This window comes from Triturus cristatus, chromosome 7 (assembly GCF_964204655.1).
Source record: "Triturus cristatus chromosome 7, aTriCri1.1, whole genome shotgun sequence".
Lineage (NCBI taxonomy): Eukaryota > Metazoa > Chordata > Amphibia > Caudata > Salamandridae > Triturus > Triturus cristatus.
Genome location: NC_140590.1, coordinates 1,764,992,748 through 1,765,019,850, shown reverse-complemented (window position 1 = coordinate 1,765,019,850; position 27,103 = coordinate 1,764,992,748). Strand labels below are relative to the sequence as shown.

General features: G+C 46.8%; 1 protein-coding gene across 4 annotated transcripts in view; it reads left to right on the top strand.

The window, feature by feature from the left end:
* LOC146813021 (killer cell lectin-like receptor subfamily B member 1B allele A) overlaps window positions 1-27,103 on the top strand; it is a 667,905-nt gene that overhangs the window by 442,132 nt on the left and 198,670 nt on the right. The gene's annotated exons all lie outside the window — the stretch shown is intronic.

Genomic DNA, 27,103 nt, shown 5'->3' with positions numbered 1-27,103 from the left:
ATATCACCAGCTTCTCTGCGAAAACAGCCGCTAACAACATCGCCACAGAGGATTACCGCAACTATCTCTAATGAGATGCAGAGTAGGTGTTCCCGTGTCAAAAGCTGCGACAACAACACTCCTCAACATTCACAATGAACAGCCAGATCAGCGATAAGAACACAAAACAGGCGATAAGGCATGTTAGCACCAGCATATCTACACCTACTCTGACCTGGTGTTAAGCCTGACCACAGCCTGCACCACAAATGGGAGACCAACCCAGGGCCACACCGGAAGGGCAACAGATGCCATGCAGCCACACATCATGCGGCCCGGACACCCAAGAGGGCCTCAGCACCCACCGACACCATCCCCAGGACCACCCCTCCCTGGCACCCCCCGACCAAAGACATGCGACATCAGCGACACACAAACATGTACAAAATAATCAGCCTGCCGTCGCACAATCACAACTGGTGACGTGCATGTGTCGACACAGAAATGAGCAGGACACATTCACTTCCAAAGCAACAAATTTAACTTTATTAAAAATAACACAGAAATGAAATGATGACAAATGACAAATCCGCAGGTCCCAGCCTGCAAGACAAAAAACAAGATGAGAAGGTGTGTCCTGCGCACATCAAAGGACAGACAGAGTAAAGGGGAGAGAGAGGAAGAGAGGGAGAGGGAGAAAGAGTGAGGGAGAGAGAACAAGAGTGAAGGAGAGAGAGAGAAGAAGAGAGGGAGAGAGAGGGAGAGAGAGAGAGAAGGAGAGAGAGAGAAGAAGAGAGTGAGAGGGAGAGAGAGTGAGGGAGAGAGAAGGAGAGAGAGAGAAGAAGAGAGGGAGAGCCACCCCTGCACACTCAGGGCACACTGCTCACCTGCTACCACCGGTGTGTCTCCAACCACTTGCCGGTGATCCAGCGTAAAACTGGGGAAAAACCTAATTTTCACAAATATCCTCCATGCGTCGCAGACCCGCTGTCACACTAACTCATTCACGCACGCATTCATTGGTGGGGCCCATAACACCAACACTCATACGTCACACCTCACGAGTCTGCACACAGGAGGGATGATAATAAAGCACTGGACATGTGGGGGAGTACCTTATTACCTATAGGGAATAAAAGTTATTTACAGAATATACATTTGCATCACCACCTATAGGATCCTAACTTAACATCAAGACACTCCACCAATCGACGGACCAATTAGTTGGACTGGTTGATGGTGATTTAGAACCAGCTAAAACACATTTAAGTTTCAGAATCCTCTAATCACTTAATTGAAAAAAACACAAACTCATAGATTCTGTTAATCAATTATTTGTTTATCTAACAATTGTTGCAATTAATTTAGCATTTTTGTCAATCAAAATTTAGAATTTTAATCAATCAGCACAAATCGCATGGCAATTTTATATTTACCTATTCTTGCTATCGGGCTTTTTCTAATTCAATTGGCTCTGCATAAACCGAATTTTAGCTGTTCAATTGTCCAAATTAAGCAGGCCAAGGTTCAAAGTCCGGAAAGTTCTTTGCTCAGCACGTTACAGTCCCAAAGATCTCCAAAGGACCAGAAATCGTGCAAGCATCTGTCATCGCCTGTGGGGTCGATAGGGGTGTACGGTCATCAATCGATCTCCATTCTAAACTCCTCCCTATTCTACTGCCCTTTTTATAATAAAATTCGGGACAACATGAAACATTTTTTAGACTAAAGAAGGATATGATTGGTCCATTTGATGAGGTTTGGCAATATCATCCAATTTTCCCACTAGCTTGGGGTCTCACGGATTCTGATGGTTCACTTCCTTCGTGTATGACATCTTCATGCAACAATGTAATTGCTTGCTTGTATGTGACCATTGTTCGATTAGACCAGTTTTTACTGACTGAAGTTTGGCAGTCCTCCATGTTCCTATCCTTGACCAGGAACACTGTGCTCTGACTAGTGTTGCCTGGAGGTCTACGGAGCCATCCGAGTCTGCGCAGTAGACATCGCACTCACGAGACGGTGGCCACTTCCAAACTCCATTTTGGATGCCATATTTTGGTAGGCCCAAATGCCAACTTAAGCAAAACAAACACAAAAGAGTAGAGAGGGAGAGAGAGGGAGAGAGAGAGAGAAGGAGAGAGAGAGAAGAAGAGAGTGAGAGGGAGAGAGAGTGAGGGAGAGAGAAGGAGAGAGAGAGAAGAAGAGAGGGAGAGCCACCCCTGCACACTCAGGGCACACTGCTCACCTGCTACCACCGGTGTGTCTCCAACCACTTGCCGGTGATCCAGCGTAAAACTGGGGAAAAACCTAATTTTCACAAATATCCTCCATGCGTCGCAGACCCGCTGTCACACTAACTCATTCACGCAAATGAATTCAGTTCTCTTTGCGTTTTGTTAGATCACATAATTGTTTCCCCTATCTCTTCTTCTCTTGTTTTCTTATTCACATTGTCTTTCCATTCTTCTAATTCTACCTCTTCCATTTCTCTTTCTTTTCTTTCTTTCTCTCTTTTCTTTGCAGTTTCTCTTTTTATATGTTTTATATGTTTTTGCAATTTTCTTCTCATAAGCATCCTAGTCTCAGAATTAATACTAAAAATATCACACATGTTACTGGAATTAAAATCTTACCGATAAAGGTTCTACCTAAAAATTTTGTAGAAAGTCCTTAATAGTAGAAAATGTTTTCCCAATCTTTTCCCAAAACCCTTCAACCACCAGTGGAACAATCTCCTGATGTAAATCAGTTATATTCTTTATGTATGTCTTCAAATCTTGACTTTCGTCAGGAATGTAAGTACAACAATGTTGAACCTTCAGTATTCCACAGATTCCACCCTCTTTTGCCAAAATTATATCAAGGGCAAGTCTATTTTGCATCACCATTGCTCGCATGGCAACCATTTCTGTATTTACCAATAAAAATCCTCCAGCAGTGCTTGTTGACAAGCGATCCACTACTGTTGATAATTTTCAAATTTTATGTGCATTCAGAGATATTCCAACTGCTGGTATCAGTGCTCCAAAAATGTCTCCCACATAAAATATCTTTGGGAAAACCAGGCATAGGTAACATGTGCTATACCAATGGTCGGGTAATCAATAATAAGCTTTGTTCCCGCAGATAAAATATAATCCAGGGAATACCGGATAATTTCTTCCTTTAAATCCCCATCCACTTATGATTCTTTAAGTATCATGGTAGTCACTTGCACCTATGAAATAGTTATCATACACAGTTTGATTTCTTCTAATACCCAATTTCCCTTTCTGAGGCCAATCTAAAGCCATTGCTGGACTAGTTTCTCCTTTCAAATGTTTTTTCTCTTTCAACATCCCAAACTGTCTTTTCTTCTCTTCCCTCAGGTACCTTCTTCTGCATTTTTATTCTCCTCTCTTCTACCATATCTAAGAAAGTATTTTCTTCTCTTTTCAGACAACAAGTGAGATTATTTTTGAAAACTGATTCTAATGTTAGTTCTCTAGTTTCTAAGAAGAATTCACCTAACACTTTACCAGGTTTTACTTTATTCAATTTATGGACTACAGGTACTTGTGAAAATATGTTGTCTACATCTGAAAAATAATATTCTAGTTTCCCTTTTTTGTAAAACATACTTGCTAATACACTACATGTTATTCCATACGTCACTGGAAGGTGATGGTACGTCACTCCCTCAGACACTGATGCAGGCAACTGCATGCATACGTAGCAATCTCTCACATCCATTGTTTTTACATATTCGTATAATAACTTTGAAAAAACATTGTTAGAAAAATCAGTTATGTACCTATCTTTATGTAAATAATTTCTATCTATTTTAGTCGGATAAATCTTCTGAATCTTTTCTACATCAGTCTTATTCTCACTATGGCCTTCTATTGTCTCTAATGTAACTTTAAATGAAACCATTAAAGCTAACGCACTCCACAAAAGCATTAGTAATCCTGTATAACAACAGCACATTTTGCACAATCTTCGAAGGAACACACATGTAGATTTTCTACTTTCTGTGTTTGCCATTTTGGAAAATGATCAGTGTCTTTTAACTTAGCCTCTTCTACTTCACAACTAGTTTTGTCTAAACCCAAGGCTCTAAGCACCTACTTGATTCTTTTCGGTTATGTCTTTTATTCGGTCATTTTCAAGTTTCTCTACTGGAGAACTTTTATTTCTTCAGTTTGGCATTTGATCGTCTTTCACTCTTTTCTCGCAATCTGGATTCAGAATTTCCTGAACATCCGTCTCTTCCCCGATGACGGACAAGATAACTCTCAGGATTTCCGATTCTTTGTCGTCCTCAACCACTTCTGGAATAGTCACCTTTGGATCTCCTTGGCTATCTGCCTCTTCTTGTACTTCAGGAAGTGCCACATACGACCATTCTGGTGACTTATACTTCTGGTTAGGCTTTCTCGTCCGTTTGCTTACCTTTAATGGTGTCTGTTTCACGTCTTTTGATTTCTCTTGGCTAGACACCTCCTTCACTTGTTCAGCTCTGTATGAATTTACTCGTGTCAATCTGTATCTTAATCTCTTTATCTTGTTTGGCCAAACTTCATCCTTTGCTGGCCTTTTCAACTTATTTCCCTTTTCATTACTCTCAGTTCTCCATGCTCTTTTTCTCAATACTCAACCTTCTGGTATTTCTTCGTCACTGTCCTCAGATTCAGTTCCAACTTGACTCTTACTTTCAATAGTCTTTCTTTCCACCACTTCCTTTTTCTTATACTTCTGTCCCTCCTCGTGGTTCTTTCACACAGTCTTCCTGCTGACTAACTGTCCCTTCTTCTACCTGAATGTATGGTTTCCCTACATCTCCTCGGGGATCTTCCGCAACAATCTTACCCTCTCTCCCTGTATCTTGCACCTCACCATCTACTTCTGTTATTTCAGGTGGAATTTCCCTTGTTTTTTCATGCGGAGCTTCTTTATCAAGAATTTCTTTGACAGTCTCTTCACTGTTTTCGTTTACACTCTTATGTATTTGTACTGGTTCAGTGTCTGACTCTGAGCTAGTGTCAGAAATTTGCAATTTTCTTCTTAATGGTAGATTCTCTGGTGCTATAACTGAACTTGGTTCTGACTCCCCCCTTTCAGGAGTTGGTCTTGCTCTTATTTCTTCTGTATCTGATTCAGATCCTGTATCAGATTCTTCAAAGTATTCTTCTTCTCTGTTATCCACTGGATTTGGAATTCGCAAGGTATGACTAGCATGAATCCAATTCTTCACTCCTGCACATTTTACAGCTGTCATCGTAGTCAGGATCACCTGACGTGGTTTACCCAAACTTGGGACCAGACAATTCCTTCTTCTATGCACTTTGATTCTTACCCAGTCACCTGGGCTCAGATCATGAGCTGGCTTCTTTTCAAGAGTGGTTGAATCCGATCCAAACTGATGAAACACAGAATGAACTGAATCAGCCAACCCTTTGCAATAATCCAACACCAAGTCATCAGATATAGGCAATAGCTTGTTGACAGGAATGAATACATTTTTTATCCCCCCCCCCCTAATCACTTTCTCATGAGGACTCAAACCAGTATTCCTATCTAGAATAGATCTAACAGTCATGAGTACCAGAGGCAAGACATCAGGCCATTTCAATCCTGTGGTCAAACACATTTTTCCCAATCTGTTTTTAATGGTGCCATTTACTTGTTCCACCACACCAGAAGCATCTGGGCGATAGGCAGAATGCAGTTTCTGTTGTACATTCAATGCTTCACAAATCAGTTTCATGATTTCATTATGAAAATATTTTCCTCTATCTGACTCGATCGTGACTGGAAAACCAAACCTGGGAATGAACTCTGTCAATAGTAGTTTTGCTACTGTAATTCCATCACTTCTTCTTGTTGGGTATGCTTCCACCCATCGAGAGAACAGACAAACTATCACTAGGACATACCTCAACCTATTGCAGGGGGGAATTTCAATGAAGTCAATCTGCATTCTTGTGAAAGGCCCTCCTTCTCGTCCTATCGTTCCTAGACTTACTACTGTTTTTCTTCCGGGATTGTATTGCTGACATATAAGGCATCTCTGACAAAGGCTCTCAGATACAAGTCTGAATTTTGGTATACAAAAATGTTGCTTTACCTGCTCCACCAATCCCCTCTTTGGTAATTTTTAATATCACCACAAAATACCCTCAAATTTTGATACAATTTACAATTGAAATGAATTCAGTTCTCTTTGCGTTTTGTTAGATCACATAATTGTTTCCCCTATCTCTTCCTCTCTTGTTTTCTTATTCACATTCTCTTTCCATTCTTCTAATTCTACCTCTTCCATTTCTCTTTCTTTTCTTTCTTTCTCTCTTTTCTTTGCAGTTTCTCTTTTTATATGTTTTATATGTTTTTGCAATTTTCTTCTCATAAGCATCCTAGTCTCAGAATTAATACTAAAAATATCACACATGTTACTGGAATTAAAATCTTACCGATAAAGGTTCTACCTAAAAATTTAGTAGAAACTCCTTAATAGTAGAAAACGTTTTCCCAATCTTTTCCCAAAACCCTTCAACCACCAGTGGAACAATCTCCTGATGTAAATCAGTTATATTCTTTATGTATGTCTTCAAATCTTGACTTTCGTCAGGAATGTAAGTACAACAATGTTGAACCTTCAGTATTCCACAGACTCCACCCTCTTTTGCCAAAATTATATCAAGGGCAAGTCTATTTTGCATCACCATTGCTCGCATGGCAACCATTTCTGTATTTACCAATAAAAATCCTCCAGCAGTGCTTGTTGACAAGCGATCCACTACTGTTGATAATTTTCAAATTTTATGTGCATTCAGAGATATTCCAACTGCTGGTATCAGTGCTCCAAAAATGTCTCCCACATAAAATATCTTTGGGAAAACCAGGCGTAGGTAACATGTGCTATACCAATGGTCGGGTAATCAATAATAAGCTTTGTTCCCGCAGATAAAATATAATCCAGGGAATACCGGATCATTTCTTCCTTTAAATCCCCATCCACTTATGATTTTTTAAGTATCATGGTAGTCACTTGCACCTATGAAATAGTTATCATACACAGTTTGATTTCTTCTAATACCCAATTTCCCTTTCTGAGGCCAATCTAAAGCCATTGCTGGACTAGTTTCTCCTTTCAAATGTTTTTTCTCTTTCAAAATCCCAAACTGTCTTTTCTTCTCTTCCCTCAGGTACCTTCTTCTGCATTTTTATTCTCCTCTCTTCTACCATATCTAAGAAAGTATTTTCTTCTCTTTTCAGACAACAAGTGAGATTATTTTTGAAAACTGATTCTAATGTTAGTTCTCTAGTTTCTAAGAAGAATTCACCTAACACTTTACCAGGTTTTACTTTATTCAATTTATGGACTACAGGTACTTGTGAAAATATGTTGTCTACATCTGAAAAATAATTTTCTAGTTTCCCTTTTTTGTAAAACAAACTTGCTAATACACTACATGTTATTCCATATGTCACTGGAAGGTGATGGTACGTCACTCCCTCAGACACTGATGCAGGCAACTGCATGCATACGTAGCAATCTCTCACATCCATTGTTTTTACATATTCGTATAATAATTTTGAAAAAACATTGTTAGAAAAATCAGTTATGGACCTATCTTTATGTAAATAATTTCTATCTATTTTAGTCGGATAAATCTTCTGAATCTTTGCTACATCAGTCTTATTCTCACTATGGCCTTCTATTGTCTCTAATGTAACTTTAAATGAAACCATTAAAGCTAACGCACTCCACAAAAGCATTAGTAATCCTGTATAACAACAGCACATTTTGCACAATCTTCGAAGGAACACACATGTAGATTTTCTACTTTCTGTGTTTGCCATTTTGGAAAATGATCAGTGTCTTTTAACTTAGCCTCTTCTACTTCACAACTAGTTTTGTCTAAACCCAAGGCTCTAAGCACCTACTTGATTCTTTTCGGTTATGTCTTTTATTCGGTCATTTTCAAGTTTCTCTACTGGAGAACTTTTATTTCTTCAGTTTGGCATTTGATCGTCTTTCACTCTTTTCTCGCAATCTTGATTCAGAATTTCCTGAACATCCGTCTCTTCCCCGATGTCGGACAAGATAACTCTCAGGATTTCCGATTCTTTGTCGTCCTCAACCACTTCTGGAATAGTCACCTCTGGATCTCCTTGGCTATCTGCCTCTTCTTGTACTTCAGGAAGTGCCACATACGACCATTCTGGTGACTTATACTTCTGGTTAGGCTTTCTCGTCCGTTTGCTTACCTTTAATGGTGTCTGTTTCACGTCTTTTGATTTCTCTTGGCTAGACACCTCCTTCACTTGTTCAGCTCTGTATGAATTTACTCGTGTCAATCTGTATCTTAATCTCTTTATCTTGTTTGGCCAAACTTCATCCTTTGCTGGCCTTTTCAACTTATTTCCCTTTTCATTACTCTCAGTTCTCCATGCTCTTTTTCTCAATACTCAACCTTCTGGTATTTCTTCGTCACTGTCCTCAGATTCAGTTCCAACTTGACTCTTACTTTCAATAGTCTTTCTTTCCACCACTTCCTTTTTCTTATACTTCTGTCCCTCCTCGTGGTTCTTTCACACAGTCTTCCTGCTGACTAACTGTCCCTTCTTCTACCTGAATGTATGGTTTCCCTACATCTCCTCGGGGATCTTCCGCAACAATCTTACCCTCTCTCCCTGTATCTTGCACCTCACCATCTACTTCTGTTATTTCAGGTGGTATTTCCCTTGTTTTTTCATGCGGAGCTTCTTTATCAAGAATTTCTTTGACAGTCTCTTCACTGTTTTCGTTTACACTCTTATGTATTTGTACTGGTTCAGTGTCTGACTCTGAGCTAGTGTCAGAAATTTGGAATTTTCTTCTTAATGGTAGATTCTCCGGTGCTATAACTGAACTTGGTTCTGACTCCCCCCTTTCAGGAGTTGGTCTTGCTCTTATTTCTTCTGTATCTGATTCAGATCCTGTATCAGATTCTTCAAAGTATTCTTCTTCTCTGTTATCCACTGGATTTGGAATTCGCAAGGTATGACTAGCATGAATCCAATTCTTCACTCCTGCACATTTTACAGCTGTCATCGTAGTCAGGATCACCTGACGTGGTTTACCCAAACTTGGGACCAGACAATTCCTTCTTCTATGCACTTTGATTCTTACCCAGTCACCTGGGCTCAGATCATGAGCTGGCTTCTTTTCAAGAGTGGTTGAATCCGATCCAAACTGATGAAACACAGAATGAACTGAATCAGCCAACCCTTTGCAATAATCCAACACCAAGTCATCAGATATAGGCAATAGCTTGTTGACAGGAATGAATACATTTTTTATCCCCCCCCCCTAATCACTTTCTCATGAGGACTCAAACCAGTATTCCTATCTAGAATAGATCTAACAGTCATGAGTACCAGAGGCAAGACATCAGGCCATTTCAATCCTGTGGTCAAACACATTTTTCCCAATCTGTTTTTAATGGTGCCATTTACTTGTTCCACCACACCAGAAGCATCTGGGCGATAGGCAGAATGCAGTTTCTGTCATACATTCAATGCTTCACAAATCAGTTTCATGATTTCATTATGAAAATGTTTTCCTCTATCTGACTCGATCGTGACTGGAAAACCAAACCTGGGAATGAACTCTGTCAATAGTAGTTTTGCTACTGTAATTCCATCACTTCTTCTTGTTGGGTATGCTTCCACCCATCGAGAGAACAGACAACCTATCACTAGGACATACCTCAACCTATTGCAGGGGGGCATTTCAATGAAGTCAATCTGCATTCTTGTGAAAGGCCCTCCTTCTCGTCCTATCGTTCCTAGACTTACTACTGTTTTTCTTCCGGGATTGTATTGCTGACATATAAGGCATCTCTGACAAAGGCTCTCAGATACAAGTCTGAATTTTGCATTATACCATGTCTGTTTGAAAAGTCTGATCATAGCATCTCTTCCTACATGTGCTTATCCATGATACATTCATGCCATGGTAGAAACCATGCTATCAGGCATGACTGGTCTTCCATCCCGATAAACCCACACATGATCTGTCTCCCGTGGTGCACATCCTGCTTTTACCCACTGTCTCCTTTCCTCATCTCCTGCTTCTTCTTGTAACTGCCTCACTTCTTCCCATGTATTCACAGTGTTAGTAAACAGCAAGGGACATGAATTCATTTCTTTTTCCCTACCCCGATTCACGGAGTTCTGATTTCCTGCACAATATTGTGCCATGTCATTAGCAAACTCGTTCCCCGTCGATATATAATCAGCAGATTTCGAGTGTGCAGCACATTTCACTACTGCCAATTGCTTAGGCAGCTGTATCGCCTCAAGCAATTTCCCAACCACTTCAGCATTCCTTATAGGAGTTCCACTCGATGTCAAAAACCCTCTTTGGGACCAGATCTGCCCAAAGTCATGCACAACACCAAAGCCATACTGACTATCGGTTATCACAGTCACTCTCAGATTCTTTCCCAACTTGCATGCTCGTGTTAATGCAAAAAGTTCTGCAACCTCGGCTGATTTCACTCCTTTCAGACAAGATGCTTCCAGTACAGCTGCTACCGTACATACTACATATGCTGCACTCAAAATTCCCTCGTCCGTTCTCAGACATGATCCATCCACAAACATCACATAGTCGCTTTCTGTCAAAGGTACATCTTTCATGTCAGGACGTGGCTTGGTACAAAAATCAAGCACTTCCAAACAGTCATGATCCACATCATCTCTGACTTCCACATTCTCAGCATCAGGTAACAGTGTTGAAGGGTTCACATTCAGACATCTCACAAGGCTCACATTTGACTTTCTCATATTTAGTTACACGACTGTGTGTCATAAACTGAGTGCGGCTTATTGTTAAAAGGATTGCCACATCATGAGGTACAAACACTCTCACAGGATATCCCATCACAATTCCTTCACTCTGTTCCAGACTCTTACATGTTGCTGCTATAGCGTTCAAGCAACCAGGCAATGCTACAGCTACAGGGTCTAACATAGCTGAAAAATATGCAATTGGTCTTCTCAATTTTCCATGTTTCTGTATTATTAATACAGAAAGTGCACATCCATTTCTCTCGCTGCAATAGAGTTCAAATTCGTTCTCGTAGTCAGGCATGCCAAGAGCTGGTGCTTCACACAATCCATCTCTCAATTGTTTAAAAGCCTTCAACTCTTCTTTATTTAACTCAATGGGGTCTTTTACATCACTCCTTGTTAAGCGCACTAAAGGTTTTGCAATCAATGAGAAATTACTAATCCACTGGCGGCAATATCCAACCATTCCAAGAAACATCCTCACTTCTCTCTGAGTCATTGGAGCTCTCATTCCTTTTATTATTCTGATTCTTTCTGCAGTCACTTTTCTTAGCCCTTTTTCAATTTTATGGCCCAAATATTGTACTTCTTTCTGACAGAATTGTAATTTTGATGGGGATACCTTAAGTCCTCCATCTGCCAAATGATTCAGTAATGCAACAGTATCCACTACACAAGCTTCTCGAGTTCTCGATGTCACAAGTAGGTCATCGATATATAAGACTAGTACCGAACTTTCTGGCATTTTTAAATCTTCTAGGGACTTTTTCAGTAATGTTTTCGTCATTTATCCTTCCATCCACAAAAGGGCCTGTCTGGTCTACTTCTAGAGTTGGGCCAAGTACGCACTCTTCTTCCTCCCTTCGGCACCGTCAATAGCTTTCTTCTGACTCACTCTCATCGCGTTGTAGCCAATACTGCGAAACAGCACTAGCGCGCGGCCGCTTAGTTACCTGTTCTTCGTTGTAGAATCCTGTCTCTTTACTGTATTTCTGAGGATTTACGCTCTGTGGAAAAGGCGGTTTTGGCACCTGACACTGTTGGGCAACAACCTGCTGCTGTCACTGCGGTTGACAACTCACCTCATTCTGCACCTGTGGATTCAATGATGCATTATCGCCATTAGCACTTGGGGAACATTTACACTCGGTTCTCCAATGCCCTATCCTTCCGCAATTATGACATGGCCATTTCTTTTTGGCTTCTTCTATGCTAATCTGTCCTTTCCCTTTCCCAATGTTGGGTTTTTGTTTCATGCTCGTACCATTTGCTTGTTCAATCAATTAGGCTTCCTGTCTTTCTGCCACTTTTACTTGAGCCCACATAGCTTTTTGTTCTAATTTACGCTGCTTGGCTTCAATCTCATCACTAAAATATTTTGCATGTCTTAGTACTTCATCTGTCTTTTTATTTTGCCAATCCACTGTATGCTGTTTAATCATTTCACTTACTTCAAGACGCAACCCATATACAAATCGATATACAAAATGACTCAAGTCCTTCTCACTCAAATTTTCATCACCACTGTATTGTTTAAAAGCCAACAATAATCTCTTGTAGTAGGCGTGTACAGATTCTTGTACTTCTTGGTGAGTTCTATCAATTGTTACCCAATCAGATTCTTTTGGAGGCACTTTATTTCTCAGAAAGATAACTACTTGTTTATATTTTCTCATTACTTCTGGATCAGGAGCACCTGTTTTTGGATCCCTAGGGTATTCTTGAGTAGGCCAACCTATTGTAATTTTACATTCTGCCCATAGGTCTGCTGGCACAATTATGTCAAATAAACTATTCAAATCAATCCATAGTACTTTTGATAATTTTACAAACCTGTCTACCTGCCTGTACTATTGAAACGGCTCCTCGTGCAAGCGAGGAAAGTCATTGGTGAATGATAAAATGTCTTGTCTAGTCCAGGGGACATGCACATAGTCTCCTTCTGGAATCTTCGTCATGGGACATTCAGTTACTACCTTTTCTTTCTCCGCAAAGTCTACTCTGTATGGTTTTTGCAATCATTTTAGTTTTTTCAAATTCAATACCCATCTCACTTGCTACTTCTTCTAATCTTTCATGTAAATTTCTTGCTCTCCATGTTATACTTTTGCATAGAAACATTAGTTCTTCATCCTGATATGCTTTTAATTTTTCTGTGGGAATAGTCCCTACTATTAATTCTTCCAAGACAATTTTTAACTTTGCCACATCTAAAGGTCGGGGTTCTGCATCTTTTTGCTGTAAACTCCTCAACCATTCATTTGTTCTTCTGAAGTAGGACCTACGGAATTTGGTTAATTTCTTGTTTGTTCTAAACTTTTTGGTGTCCCTGGTACTGATTCTGTTGTCATTATTGCCTTATTCACTAGGCTCTGATTCACTGTCAGATTTTTAGGAGTACTTAACCCAGAAGTTCCTGTCACTGGTCTCCATGGATTTTCTCCCGAATCTCTTTTTTCTGATTCAGCTTGCTTATTACTGTTGTAAGGGATCGTTAGACAATGCTCACTATCCTTCTGCTTATCAAAAATAGGCATTACGGGTCCTATTGTTACAGGAACAGTTACAGCTTCCATATTTTTAGTCAATTCTCTAATCTTTTCAGTTAACTCTAAAGTGGTTCTGGCTAATTCAGCTGAATTTTCATTTGTCATTTTACCAGGTTGTGTATTTTCTGATTCTCTAAAGGGATATTGCCTCCCTACATCAGATGGCATTGACTCAAATTTTATATTTTGTGGTGTCTCTTTTACTGAGGCATTTGGTGTCAACAACGTGGAATTTGGTTGATACGTGGGTGGATTTTTATAAAACGTCCTCCCGTACATCATCCTCCGACTCATGCACACCATACTTGTAACCTCCTGATCCTGTATTATTTTTCTTTTCTGTACATTTTCTACTACTAGTTTCTTCAACATTTCTCATAGGGAACATCCCATCAGTCATGTTTGCACTTCGCCATTTCCTCATTCTGTCATCATGATTCTCTTGTCCAAATGGTCTACCAAACATGTATTTATACTTTCCGCCACTCCGCTGTCGTTCTCTTTCATACATCTCATCTTCCCATTCTGTCAATGCTTCAAACTGAGTAGGTCTAGGTCTCGGTTCTAATCTCATCATTCTTTCTCTTAAATTCCTTAATACCGCTAAATTAAATGAACCATGTTCTGAAAATGCTAAAACTCCATCATCTTTTGTATACTTTGCCCAATTGTCTAACCAATTACATGTATGATACCCATATTTCACAACCATGAAGGATGCGGGTGATTTCGGTGGAGGAAGCAACTGTCCCTCTCTAGTCACAATCGGTTTGTCCTTTTTGAACAAGCTCTTAATTTTTCCAAACCAGGACTTTTTCTCTTTTTCTGGTGGATCGTAATACATCATCTTCTCTATTCTTAGTATCGCTAGATTTCTCTTACGACTATTCTGTTGTCTTATCCAATCTCAGTGCGACTCACACTAACGCACCAATCCTGTGCGTCTTCGTCACCCTGTTACTTCTCCACTCCTAGCGCGGTGTTTGCCATCACACCAATCCTGTGCGTCCACGTGACTCTACAGCTGGCGAATCCCAGCGCGGTCTTTCTGACGTCAGCTTTTCTCGCTACTCCTGCTTCTGCTGACCCCTCCTTTACAAAATTTATCGGCAAACTTTCTCTTACACTTCTTTACTCAAATGTTGTTAGTAACAACATAAAAACACCACCATTGTCCGTTTCGCTAACAAAGAATAGTTATTGACCAAAATTTCACAGGTGCCTTCGCTACCCATACACCTCTTTCACACAGAAATGTCCCTAACAGTAACACACGGCGATGTTACCAAATCGAACCCAGACAATGCGTCATGCAACTCCAATCGTCACACGTTTTCCCCGTGAACCTACAGGGCAACAAACAATTCACCATGTGACTTCACTTGCCACAGGCAATCCGACTTCCTACATCCCAGAAGTCTTCAAAAACAACATATAACGCAACGCGACTCAACATAGAATGTTAGTACATAAATCAATACTCATCCAAACATCCGCAATCCATAATCAATAATCACAAATCGAAAATCAATAAGCAATAATCACCAAACTAGCCAATAATAACCATCATTCTGCTACCAGAAAAACCTGATCCAGCGCAAAACCAGGGAAAAACCACATTTTCACAAATATCCTCCCTGCGTCGCAGACCCGCCGTCACACTAACCTATTCACTCATGCATTCATTGGTGGGGCCCATAACATCAACACTCATACATCACACCTCACAAGTCTACACACAGGAGGGATGATAATAAAGTGCTGGACATGTGGGGGAGTACCTTATTACCCATAGGGAAGAAAAGTTATTTACAGAATATACATTTGCATCACCACCTAAAGGATCCTAACTTAACATCAAGACACTCCACCACTTGGTCGACGGACCAATTATTTGGACTGGTTGATGGTGATTTAGAACCAGCTAAAACACATTTAAGTTTCAGAATCCTCTAATCACTTAATTGATAAAACCACAAACTCATAGATTCTGTTAATCAATTATTTGTGTATCTAAATATTGTTGCAATTAATTTAGCATTTTGGTCAATCAAAATGTAGAATTTTAATCAATCAGCACAAATCGCAAGGCAATTTAATATTTACCTATTCTTGCTATCTGGCTTTTTCTACTTCAATTGCCTCTGCATAAACCGAATTTTAGCTGTTCAATTGTCCAAATAAAGCAGGCCAAGGCTCAAAGTCCGGAAAGGTCTTTGCTCAGCACGTTACAGTCCCAAAGATCTCCAAAGGACCAGAAATCGCGCAAGCATCTGTCATCGCCTGTGGGGTCGATAGGGGTGTGCGGTCATCAACCGATCTCCATTCTAAACTCCTCCCTATTCTACTGCCCTTTTTATAATAAAATTCGGGACAACATGAAACATTTTTTAGACAAAAGAAGGATATGATTGGTCCATTTGATGAGGTTTGGCAATATATTCCAATTTTCCCACTAGGTTGGGGTCTCACGGATTCTGCTGGTTCACTTCCTCCGTGTATGACATCTTCATGGAACATTGTAGTTGCTTGCTTGTATGTGACCATTGTTCGATTAGACCAGTTTTTACTGACTGAAGTTTGGCAGTCCTCCATGTTCCTATCCTTGACCCGGAACAGTGTGCTCTGACTAGGGATGCCTGGAGGTCTACAGAGCCATCCGAGTCTGCGCAGTAGACATTGCGCTCACAAGACGGTGGCCACCTTCGAACTCCATTTTGGATGCCATATTTTGCTAGACCCAAATGCACTTAAGCAAAACAAACACAAAAGAGTAATTAATACACAGAAATAAAGATTCTAATGTTAAACCCTCACTAATCCCTTTATGTATTAGTATTTTCCTAGCTTTTTGCGACATTTAAAGCAATAAAACTCACCCTTCGGTCCAAAACGGGAATGCAAACATCACAAAGCGACATAAATCATGCGATATTCTATTACCATACATACTATTATTAAAATGCGTACCAGAGTTAGTTATTTGGGTTATTCTGCCATGCAAAATAGCAATAAGTCCCACGTGTAATTGATGTTTACAAAGGGTGCAAATAGTTGATTAATATAACACAGCACACGGTTAATTCAAGTTATTATATTAGTCGGTTAAATGATTAATATTTTCATGCAAAATAGAGGAGGTATACAAAATTTTGCTTTACCTGCTCCATCACCGGCATGATTAGCAGTACCCTAGGTCACACATGTGATACAGAGCCGTCATCTGAAACAGAATCCAGATACACGATTGGCACAGTACACACAATTGCACAAGACATCATCGCCTGCCCGCCATGCACACCCAAGCAGAGGCACACCAGCCCCTCCTGCCGCCCATCGGAGCTTGGCCACCCATGCATACCCAGGCCTCAATGCTCACCTTCCGCCACCGGCGCATAGATGGGAGGTCCCACCACGTGCCGCTGCAAGCCACAAGCCCGGGGCCCATGGACATAACACCCTCCACACCATGCAGCCACGCTCCGCAGGCCACCAGGTCTCACGTGTGGTGCTGTGTCCTGATTACTCCATGTCATGTGACATACCAGTGCACCCAGCACCATCGCAGGCTGCACACCCGCTCAGCCCTATGGGTGCCACTAACTCTGTGATTCAGGAGGCGACGCCACATGGCAGTAGGCCTAAGCCACCTGCTGGCTCAGGCCCACACTGCGGTCCAGCAGGGCACACATTACCTGAGCTGGCCGGACTGCCGGGATGGGGCATCATCCCAGGCTGCACATTCGCACAGCAGCTTAAGGTGCCACTGACTCAGTGCACCCGAAGCCACCATCCCGTGGTGGGGTGCCTGTGCCGTCCGCAGGGCCTCCAATGCCACTAACCCTGTGCAACCCCAGTCAGTACCACGTGGTGGCAGGCCCATTACGGCCGCAAGGCCTCGGCTCCCACTAACCCTGTGCAACCCCAGTCAGCACCAAGTGGCGTTAGGCCCGTGCTGTCCACCAGGCCTCGGATGCCACCGACCCTGTGCGCAACAACTCATGGGCCCATTATGGATGAGAAGCGTGGAGCGTCCGTCATCCAGTCAGCACCAGAAGAGGGGGATGTGATGCTGTCGCCCGTATGTTGGCGGAGTCACATGGCCAGTGACGCCTGTGCCGGATGGGTGTGGTGTGTGTGAAAACCTGCCCTCAGGGAGTGGCTGTGACATCCTGATGACTAGATCAGTGACTTGCACACCACCAGCGAGTACGCCTGCGAGGGGTAGCAATGTGGCTCCCACTCAGAGTGTAAGCGGAGTGGTCTGGCCTGCCATACGCCGGACCAGGGCAGGGCTTGCAACAATGACTCGTGGGCTCTGGGTGTGGTCCAGTCCATGTCCGGACAAGGAAGAGACTGATGCGTGTGTCCCTGTTGTAGTGGTCACAGGACCAGGTACACAAAACTCAATGTCGCACCCTCCGACTCACATCCCGCAGGTCATCAGTGACGCATGGGAAGGCACATCCATCCACACATCCATACCTGAATGATGTAAGACATGACAAAGCAGTGCGTAACTAGATGTTTATTGGCACATTCAGTGCAGTGATGCAGCTGGAGCGATACAGGGCAATGCCAAGCACACCACACAATATGGGCCCGTGGAAGGCCAGTCAGAGTCCATCTGGGGATGACATGTACTGCAGGAGAGTAAGGGTACAGTCCGCAGTCTGTCCGCCGTGTCATTGCTCATCGAACATGATGGGTCAGTCCATGTTGCTGTCCAAGGTGAGTGCATCGGAGTGTATCGGGGGACAGTGGTAGGTCATGAGGTCATGTGCGGGACCAAGCAGCAACAGGCCCGATGGCGGAAATGAATGCTATTGCCTCCTTCTGATCACAAACCCATCCACGTCCTTGTCCCCATATGTGTCCCCTGCCCCTACCCCACCTGTGGGTGTTGCTGTACTGGCTGCGGCACTGTGTGCCACTGACACATCAGGGGCCGGAGGGGGGACTGTCGGCAACACTGTGTGCCACTGACACATCAGGTGCCTGGGTGGATAGGCCTGCTGCACTGGGAGGCACTGATACACCAGGGTGCTGAGATGTGGATGGTGTGGGGGCAGCAGCATTCATCAGCGCCATGCCTTGTGGCAGCAATGACATGATGCCCTGAGCTTTCGCATGTGTGCCAACTCACGGCTGGCATCGCTGGAGCCACTCTGAGCCATCAGGTGTTCTTCTCTCTGTGTCATGACTACAGCGATGTCAGTCAGGGTTCGTTGGAGACCATGGGGTGGACATAGACACCCAAGGATGGCGTCCAGTTTGGTAGCCATGAGGTCGAAGCCCACCTGCACCTGCTCAGCCATCTCCTTCTTGCCCTCGAGCACACAGCGTTGGAAGGCCATGTGTTGTTCCTGGGGTTCTTGGGAGAGTGCCGGGGCTGTGGGTGCCTCTTGCTGGGGGGTTTGGGTGGTGGGTGGGGTCTCATCCATGCAGCTTGGCTGCCCTGATCCTGGAGGTAATTGGCGGATGAGGTCAATGATGTCTTGGATGGTTCGGGTGTAGATGCTGGTGCTGTCCTCTTCGTCATTAGTGAAGAGTAGCTGGGACTGCTCTGCAGGAGGTGTTGATGGTGCCTCTGCAATGTGAAGGGGAGATGGTGTATTACTATGTGTCCACATGTATGTAGCCGCATGGTACATGTTCACATTCAGACAGCATGGCATTGTGCATTGTGACAGTCTGTAGGTCTAGGCAGTGACCCAGAGTCATTGAGGGTGTGCACTCTGATGTGCTTGATTGTGCATATGTGCCATCGTGGCTCTGGCCACAGTCTTCACACTGATGACTGTGGACACCAGCTCCTCCATGTCATCCAACTCCAGCTGTGGCGCTGGGTCCCACCTCAAGTCAGCGGCCTGCTGGTTGGCGGAAAGTTTCTCCTTGGTCTTCCGCTTAGTGTCATTCCATCGCCTCTTGACCTCGTCCATTGTCCTCTTCTGCTCTCCGACAGCATTCACCTTGTCTACGAAGTCCCGTCATATTACAGTTTTGGTGCCCAATGACACGTTGGAGGTGATGAAGAGTTGTTGATGGTGTTCCATCACCTCCGTGACTATGATCCTGTTCGCCTGCGGACTGAACTTTGTCTTCCTTGTCTTCTTCTCCTTGCCCTTCCCTGTCCCCGAGGTCCCGGGCTGGTCGTCTGGGGTGCTTGTGGGGTTGCGCTCGTCCTCTGCGCCTGCTTTGGCTGCCTCGATGGTGCTTGGGTGTTGGTCAGTTTGTGTTTGTGTTTTTTTTCTACCTTTATGGTGATTTTTCCGGCCTGCCAGGTGTGTGTTGCAGGCCTGGCGCTGCTTATAGCTGATCACCCCATCGTGCTTTGGCCCATCGCGTGTTTTTTGGTGTTGTGGTTTGTGTTTTTATCTCCATCGTGGTGGTTGTATCGCGGACATTGTCTACTTTTTCGGCAGACTATCTCATGGTACCACCGTGTTGTGAATTCCACGTTGTCACTGGGTTATTTTCCCGCGATGGGCTGCGGTATTGAAAGTTGTGTTACCCTACTCATGCAGTAGTTATCACGCGTTCTTGTGAATATACCCCCTTGTATTGTGGTATTGTTTATGGTCTAGATATTGCATGTCTTGCTCACACTTCCCTCTTGCAGCTGCCAACCCCAGTCCATAGTTTAATCAATAACCACACAGGCCTGAGCTCCAAAAGAGAAATCCTCACTTCACATACATGGTACCTCGTATCAGAACCCTGGGAGCACTTTCTATCATCCTTATTCTGATTTATCCCAACTCAAGTCCACCACCCATCTCACTCAATGATTCAGCATCAACAAGGCTAGTAATGTTTAATTCATCCACTTTACCACCAGCATTTAAAGGCGACCCATGCTTTAATGCACCACAGGTAGAGCACCAAGCTCTGCTGGCCAGATCGTCCTCCTTCACCCACAGTCACAAATGACTACTCCCCATACTGAGGAACGGCTACTGCTCTCTCTCAATGGAGAAGGTTTATGAGTAGTGATTGCTAATTCTCATTTCAGGGTTGCATGTTTACTTACTTGTACAAAAGGTGGGTAAGCAGTATATCAGCACATTACTCTAATGTCCATTCAAGTCTCTCTTAAATGGGGTTCTTTACCTGCCTCTGGGTATGTGTTGCGTTACACATGTACTGTGTTCTTGAGAGATCATTTGAAAGGTGAATTGTGTTTGATGGAGGAACAGTTATCTATGGGTTCTCCTAAGAGTTTCTATCACCTTGTAGATGTGACAACCTACTTACTGCTCCATTTTAAGACTTAGCCCTTTCATCTTACAGACACCATTGGAAAATACATTCACATCCGCCGAGCTCAAGACATCTGTGTAGCAACAGTATCCAAGTCCCTTTCCTCCTATGTCGTGTGGGGCATCACCTCACACTGGTGAAACTTGACAAGGAGCTACTGGTTGGCCCCTCCTTGCATTACACATATCGACCATTTAGTTTTTACCGTCCCTCCTACCATTTACAAACATGGGAAGGAAGCAAGATTGCTAAGGTGCATTCAGATGAGGCTGAAGGGGACTTGAAAAATGAAAGGTAATTTGTCTTTTGGTTGACGTTTGCTTCCCATCAATATCCCCAAAGTAAAATAAATAAGGTTCCATCTAGAATGTGACTTGCAGTTCATTAGGACTTTGAAAAGGAACTTGGAGACATCCATCAAACAATCCTTGACTGTTAGACGGCGACCTCAGAGGAGCCTGGAAGGGGGTCCTGACTACCCTGAGCCCCACCCGTATAGTATCGTAGCCGGGCACTGGCGGGAGATTCCCCAGGGGGAGGAATCTCGCAACTAGGATCGTACTTCTGGCACCACACGACACAGAGGGACCACACTGGATATTCTCAGAAACAAGCTTTATCAAATAGGTATCACTGCAAATATGTACAAGGTGAGCACGGGCTCAAGAGTCTCGGAAAGGTAGGGGGTAGCGGGACAGTCTCTGGTAACGGTTCAAAGTAGGGACGTATCCGACACACAGCTCACAATCCTCGAGCTGGGGGATACGTGGTCGGAGTCGGGGTCCGGCGGGACCGTGAAAGTCTGAGGGGGAGCCGCGAGTCACTCAGCAGGCTCAGGTGCAGGTTCGGAGGTCTTACGATCTTCAAGGAGCCGCGAGTCACTCAGCAGGCTTCGGCGCAAGTTCGGAGGTGTTACGATCTTCAAGGGGCCGCGAGTCACTCAGCAGGCCCAAGCACAAGTTAGGAGGTCTTACGATCTTCAAGGGGCCGCGAGTCACTCAGCAGGCCCAAGCACAAGTTCGGAGGTCTTACGATCTTCAGGAAGCCGCGAGTCACTCAGCAGGCTTAGGGGGGTTCAGTTCCAGGAGCCACGCACACGTCGCGGGCCCTCGTTGTTCCAGCGTCGAATCTGCCGGACAGTCTCCGAGCACCCCTTGTTATAGGTCGACCCCTCTTTGATGTCCGGAGTCTGTGCAGGCAGGGGTCTTGTCACCTGGGGGCCGCTGGTCGGGGAGGAGTCCCAGACACCCAGCAGGCACGGAGCCAGCCCGCCGGGAGGCCGGAGGGCCGATCGAAACCCATCGTCCCAGGGGAGTTCAGAGGTGCGATAGAAACTGCTCCTCCCTCTCTCATCCCCTGGAAGCGTGATGTCTTCCAGCCGGAGTGGCGCCTCGAGGCCCGGGTCGCGCTGGAGCCGGGCGGCCATCTTGTCACATGGAGTGGGCACGCGGGCCCGGGGTGGCCGAAAGGAGAGAGGCCATAGACGGGGATGTCCGGGGTTGGTGCGGGGGTCCTGGTGGGAAGGGTCGGCGGGGCCGTGTGCTGGGGCTGCAGGTACCAGGTTTCGGTGGTGCGGGGGCACGGAGGGCCACTCTACGAGGCCGGGTCTAACACGCGTCCCCCCAGCTGAGAGCCGGAGAGAACTGCCCATCACCTTGGGGGTTCTCTTCGCTGAAGCGGAAGAACCGGGAGAGGCCGTCAGCGTTGGCGTGGTCCGTACCAGGGCGGTGTTCTACGGTGAAGTCCATTCCCTGGAGGGAGATTGACCACCGCAGTAGCTTGGGGTTTTCTCCTCGCATCTGCATGAGCCATCGCAAGGGCCGATGGTCAGTTTGGACCCTGAAATGAGTGCCGAACAGGTAGGGTCGTAGTTTTTTGAGTGCCCAGACCACGGCAAAAGCTTCGCGCTCTATGGTGCTCCACCTCTGTTCTCGGGGTAGCAGCCGCCGACTGAGGAAGGCGACGGGCTGGTCTAGGCCTTGATCGTTCACTTGGGACAGGACGGCCCCAATGCCATGCTCGGAGGCATCGGTCTGGACTATGAACTCCTTGGCGTAGTCGGGAGCCTGGAGGACGGGGGCAGTGCACATGGCCTTTTTTAGAGCATCGAACGCTTCCTGGCAGGCAGCCGTCCACTGCACCTTCTTTGGCTGTTTTTTAGACGTGAGTTCAGTGAGAGGGCCAACCAGGCTGCCATACCCTCGAATGAATCGGCGGTAGTAGCCCGTGAGTCCCAGAAAGGCTCGGACCTCCGTTTGGGTGATGGGTGGGTCCCATGCAAGGATGGCGTCGATCTTTGGCTGTAGGGGGGCGACCTGGCCACTCCCGACTTGGTGCCCCAGGTAAACTACGGATCCTTGCCCGATCTGGCACTTGCTGGCTTTTACTGTGAGGCCTGCCTGGCGCAGGGCGGTTAGCACTCTCCGGAGGTGCTGGAGATGCTCACTCCACTCTAAACTGAAGACAGCGATGTCGTCCAGATAGGCCGCGCTGAACTGTTCTAGCCCGGCCAGGACCCTATTCACCAGTCTCTGAAAAGTGGCCGGGGCATTTTTCATCCCGAAGGGCATCACGCGGAAGCGGTAATGCCCATCGGGGGTGGAGAAAGCAGACCGCTCCTTGGCCCCTTCGGTGAGCGCAATCTGCCAGTATCCGCAGGTGAGGTCGAAAGTACTGAGGAACCGGGCGGCCCCTAGTCGGTCAATGAGTTCGTCGGCTCGTGGAATGGGGTGGGCATCGGCCCGGGTAATGTCATTGAGCCCCCGGTAATCCACGCAGAACCGGAGCTCGGGGGCGACACCGGGGGCCGCTGCCTTCGGAACCAGGACCACGGGGCTGGCCCAGGGACTGTCAGAGGGCTCGATCACCCCCAGGGTCAACATCTTCGCGACTTCAGCTTGAATGCAGGACCGGACCCGGTCAGGAACCCGGTAGGCTCGGTGTCTCACCGGCGGGCTGTCCCCGGTGTCCACATCGTGAACACACCAGTTGGTGACACGGGGGGTCAGGGAGAAGAGGTCGGCAAATTGTCTTAGGAGCTGGCGGCAGTCCGCTTGTTGCTGGGCAGTGAGGGCTGGGGAGAGGTTCACTCCCTCCACGGAGCCATCCTGCTCCTTGGCACACAGGAGGTCCGGGAGGGGATCCGACTCATCTTCGGCCCCGTCATCGGTGGCCAGCAGGAGGCTTAGTTCTGTCCGCACGAAGTGAGGCTTGAGGCTGTTCACGTGCAGGACCCGGAGGGGATCCCGAGGCGACTGGACGTCCACCAAGTAGGTGACTTGACTTTTTCTCTCAACCACCTTGTAGGGCCCAGTCCATCGGTCTTGGAGGGCGCCAGGCTTCACGGGGGCCATGACCCACACCTGCTGGCCCAGCTGGAACTCGACCAGAGTAGCATTCTGGTCGTACCAGCGCTTCATCTCTTCTTGACTCGCCTCCAGGTTGGCCTCGGCCAGTTCTCGGAACCTCCTGGTCTGGTTCCGGAGGGCCAGGACATATTGGAACACATCTCGGGGAGTGGTCTGGGGGGCTGCCTCCCACCCTTCCTTAACCAGACTGAGGGGACCTCGGACGGGGTGTCCATAGAGTAATTCGAACGGGCTGAACCCTAAGGACTTCTGGGGGACCTCCCGGTAAGCGAACAGGAGGCAGGGGAGCAGGACGTCCCACTTATGCCGGAGGGGCTCTTCTAGGCCAGCGATCATTCCTTTCAAAGTCCTATTAAACCTCTCTACTAGGCCGTTCCCTTGGGGATGGTACGGGGTGGTGAACTTATAGGACACCCCACATTGTTGCCACAGGGACGTCATATACCTTGATATGAAATTAGTGCCGCGGTCGCTCACGACTTCGCGGGGGAACCCCACCCTGGAAAAGATCCCCATCAGGGCCCAGCCCACCACGGGGGCCGTAATGGTGCGTAGGGGAATGGCCTCCGGATAGCGGGTGGCGTGGTCTACTAGGACCAAGATGAAACGGTGACCTTGGGAGGTGGGGGGGTCCAGTGGCCCCACGATGTCAATTCCGACTCGTTCGAAGGGGGTACTGACGACCGGGAAGGGTTGGAGGGGAGCCTTGTGCTTCCCTCCACTCTTCCCACTGGCCTGGCACGTGGGGCAGGACTTGCAGTGGGCCTCTACTGCTGCTTTCATCTTAGGCCAATAAAAATGGGTCACGAGACGGCTGTAGGTTTTGTCCTGACCCAGGTGGCCGGCGAGGGGGACGTCGTGGGCTAAGCCCAGAAGGAAATCTCGGAAGCGGAGGGGTACCACCAGTACCCGTCCGGATCCCAGCTCCACCGACTTCTGCTAACTATACAGGATGTTATTCTCCCAATAGGTTCGGTGCGTTCCGGTCTGGTCACCTGCGGCTTGGCCCTCGGCCTGGCGCCGCAGCCCGACCAGGGAAGGACAAGTGGCTTGCTCCCGGCAAAATTCTTCCCGGGTGGGCCCGCCCTCGTGGCGCCACTGGGCCAACTCGGGTAGATCCCCCAACTCGGGGACCGGGGCGGGGTCGGATGGGGCGGGTTCGTCGCTGGCGACGGACCCTTCTGGTGGGGGAACGGGAGGACCCTCGGCGGGGACGGTGCTGGTTTCTTCGACCGGGGTGCTCTCGATGTCCCCCCGGGGAGTGAGTCGGGCTGTCATAGATCGGGTGGTGGCACACACCCACTCGGGGAGTCCCATCATTCCTAGGTGGGCCTTGCGCTCTACGTGCTTCCAGGGAGAACTCTCCAGGTCGTTCCCTAGGAGGCAGTCGACCGGCTGGGAGGTTCTTACGGCCACCTTGAGTTTACCTATCACCCCTCCCCACTCAAATGGCACCAGGGCTACCTGACACATACTTTCCCTGTTGTCTGCGGATATTACGGGGCAAAAGACATTGGGGAGGATCTGCTCCTCGGGGACTAGGTGCCTGAGGACACCGGTGATGCTGGCCCCGGTGTCCCGCAGGGCCTCTACCTGGTGGCCATTGATCTTGACGAGCTGCCCATATTTCTGTGTGTTGGAGGGTAGGAGGCTACCAGGGATCATTTCCTTATCTCCCAGGGATACTAGGGCCATCGCTGCGGGTTCCCACTCCTCGGCTTCCTCAACCTCCTCCCCCAGGGCTACGTTGGCTATCTGTCTCGCCGGGGGGACTTGGGTGGCCATGGGACACTCTGGGTCATTGGCGTAGTGCCCGGGTTTCTGGCAACGGAAGCATGTGACAGTCACCCGGTGTCCCCGTCTCCCAGGGGGCCCGGTCACCGGCGGGGGTGGCGCCGGGAAAGGTGGAGGTGGTGTCTTCGGGGGGCTAGGCTGGGACTCTCTCGGCCCTCCCTGGTTCCCTCCCCCTCTCTGGCGGGGTGGTCCCTGACTGGTTCGGGGGTACTCTCCTACCATGCCCCGGGAGACCCGGGTGTTGGTCCAGCGGTCGGCCTCCACAGCCAGCTTCCGGGGATCTGTGAGCTTGCTATCCAGCAGATGTTGACGTAGCTCTATGAAGCAGTTCGCAGCCAGGTGTTCCCATAACATGAGATCAGTGAGTTCGGCAAGGGTGGTGACTTTGCTGCCCTTGACCCACCCATCGAAGGCTCGACTAAAAAAGTTTACATACTCCACCCAGGTGGTGCCCGGGATCTTCCTGCAGTCCCGGAACCGTTGGCGGTACATTTCTGGGGTGAGGCCGTACCTTGTGAGGAGAGCCTCTTTCATGTGGCTGTAGGAGGTCTGCAGGGAGAGGGGTAGGTCGAGCAGGGTGTCCCTTCCTTCGCTCAGAAACCGCCCCCACAACCCTGCCCCCCAGTCCTTCTGTGGGATCCGATGGGAGGTCATGGCGACCTCGTAAGCCCGAAACCATTGCTGAATGTCATCGTTTTTATAATATTCCTTGACCACATCCTTGGGGATGTGGACCTTCTGTTCCGCCGGGGAGGCCGTCTCTCGGTTTCCCGGGGGCCTCTCTTCCTCGTTTCTGGCCTTGAGCTCGAGTTCCTTCAAGCTGCGCTCGTGCTCCAGTTGGAGCTTCCTTCCTTCATGCTCCCGTTGGAGCTTCTTTTCTTCCAGTTCACCTTGTACGCGCATTTGCTCTACCGCTAGCTTTTTCTCCGCTAACTTCAATTCGCCCTCGATTTTGAGTTTGGCTAACTCGAGTTCATGACTGCGGCTTCTCTCTCTGTCCGCGAGTTCTTCCGGGGATAGGACCCCGTCTGGTACGATACCTTGCACCCGATTGCCGCTGCTTCCACTTGGGGGGGGTTCGGCTTCGTCGGGGCGCTCCCCCGTGCCTTCCGGGTGGGAGGCCCCGGTCTCCACCCAAGCTTTCAGTGCTTTCTGCAAGTCTTCCTTAGTGTTGAGGCCAGTGGTAGCGATTTTAAGTTCTTTGCAAAATTGCTTTAGCTCTTTGTGTGTGTATTCTTCTAGATGCTCCACCTGGAACACTCTGTTGGCGTTGGTTTCTGCGGAGCTTATGGCGCTTCCTTCTGCCATCTTTGTCGGTCG